General features: G+C 35.7%; 1 protein-coding gene across 1 annotated transcript in view; it reads left to right on the forward strand.

Moving 5' to 3' along the window:
* The first annotated feature begins 450 nt into the window (after positions 1–450).
* LOC144521740 (uncharacterized) overlaps positions 451–2,321 on the forward strand; it is a 19,514-nt gene continuing 17,643 nt past the window's right edge. Inside the window, exon 1 of the transcript XR_013502350.1 lies at positions 451–2,321. This exon is cut by the window's right edge and continues 141 nt beyond it. The gene's annotated coding sequence lies outside the window, so the exon portion shown is untranslated.

A 2,321-nucleotide genomic window follows, 5' to 3' on the forward strand; every position in this document is an offset into this window, starting at 1 on the left:
AAAGCGACAAAATGTTGGGAGAAAAACGACAAAAACCCAAAAAACGACAAAAAACGTAGAAATTAAAGCGACAAAATGTTGGGAGAAAAACGACAAAAACCTAAAAAAAACAACAAAAAAACAAAAAAACAACTTAGAAATTAAAGAGACAAAATGTTGGGAGAAAAACGACAAAAACCTAAAAAATGAAAAAAAACGTAGAAATTAAAGCGACAAAATGTTGGGAGAAAAACGACAAAAACCTAAAAAAAAAAAAAAAACGTAGAAATTAAAGCGACAAAATGTTGGGAGAAAAACGACAAAAAACCTAAAAAAAAAAAAAAAACGTAGAAATTAAAGCGACAAAATGTTGGGAGAAAAACGACAAAAAACCTAAAAAAAACGAAAAAAAAACGTAGAAATTAAAGCGACAAAATGTTGGGAGAAAAAACGACAAAAAACCTAAAAAAAACGTAGAAATTAAAGCGACAAAATGTTGGGAGAAAAACGACAAAAAACCAAAAAAAAAACGTAGAAATTAAAGCGACAAAATGTTGGGAGAAAAACGACAAAAACCTAAAAAATGAAAAAAAACGTAGAAATTAAAGCGACAAAATGTTTGGAGAAAAACGACAAAAACCTAAAAAATGAAAAAAAACGTAGAAATTAAAGCGACAAAATGTTGGGAGAAAAACGACAAAAACATAAAAAACGAAAAAAAACGTAGAAATTAAAGCGACAAAATGTTGGGAGAAAAACGACAAAAACATAAAAAATGAAAAAAAAACGTAGAAATTAAAGCGACAAAATGTTGGGAGAAAAACGACAAAAAACTTAGAAATTAAAGCGACAAAATGTTGGGAGAAAAACGACAAAAAACGAAAAAACGAAAAACAACTTAGAAATTAAAGCGACAAAATGTTGGGAGAAAAACGATAAAAAACGAAAAAATGAAAAAAAACGTAGAAATTAAAGCGACAAAATGTTGGGAGAAAAACGACAAAAACCTAAAAAAATATTTTTAAAAACGTAGAAATTAAAGCAACAAAATGTTGGGAGAAAAACGACAAAAACCTAAAAAATGGAAAAAAAATAAAAAATAAAATAAAAAATAGAAATTGAGACAAAAACGTCAAAAAACGTGTAAATAATAAAAATAAAAAAACGTAGAAATTAAAGCGACAAAATGCGATTTGCCGCTTGCAGCTGTGTGTATATATATATATATATATATATACATACATTATTCTGCAGAATGAGTACTTTTACTTTTGGTACATTAACTATATTTTGATGCTGATCCTTTTGCTCTTTACATTGAGTTAAATATTGAATGCAGGACTTTAACTTGTAACGGAGCATTTCTACACTCTAGTATTACTACTTTTAGTGAAGTAAAAGATCTGAGTACTTCTTCTGATACTGAATATCTGCAAATCATGTTAAAAAAATAAAATAAAACGAGACTTTTTAATGTAACATGATTTGAATTGATGATGTATTATAGAAGTGATGTATGTAACGTTGAATATCTGTATTTTATAAAATATATATAATATTTTTTGGGCATTTTAGGACAGCTAAAGGGGGGATAGAGAGGGGGAATGACATGCAGCAAAGGGCCGCAGGGCGGAGTCGAACCTGCGGCCGCATGCGTCGAGTAGTAACCCTCTACATATGTGCGCCCGCTCTACCAGGTGAGCTATCCAGGTGCCCATAACATACTTTACCGGACTGTTTACGTTTATGTGTAACCCCGCCCTCCCCACTTGAATGGGAAGGGTATTTCCAGCGCGGACCCGGCGGGGTTATCGAACGCACCTTCCTCTCAGAGCAGCGAGTGCTCCCCGGTGACGGTAACGGGTTTTATTGACAGCTCGACGATGGCACCTAATACCGTTGGACAACGTATGTCAGAATCCGTCCAAAATAACAACGGGACGGTGTCGTCGTGTGGCGGGAAGCCCGGCTCCGTGTCGGGTTGTTGTTTAGCTTAGCTACAGAAAGCTAGCTAGCTAGCATCCTGCTTCTTTTAACGGCAAGTTATCATGCGCATGCGTGTTACTGAGTAGGCTAGCTGCCGTCTGTAATGTTGCATTCTTGATGCTGCATCCAGTTTGTTGTTTAGGTTAGCTACATGAAGCTAGCTAGCTAGCTAGCAGCCTGCTTCTTGTAACGTTCTACCGGGAGTTAGCGTCGGGAGGAGACAGCTAACCGACAGATGGTCAAAGTTACGGTAAATCTGTACCGTTGCTGCCTCACATGATGGACGAAAAAGCGGCGCTGTGGGAGAAACACAGCCGGTAAAGCTGCGGGACTCGCTAGCGGATGTAGTCAGTTAG

This window comes from Sander vitreus, chromosome 8 (assembly GCF_031162955.1).
Source record: "Sander vitreus isolate 19-12246 chromosome 8, sanVit1, whole genome shotgun sequence".
Taxonomy (NCBI): domain Eukaryota; kingdom Metazoa; phylum Chordata; class Actinopteri; order Perciformes; family Percidae; genus Sander; species Sander vitreus.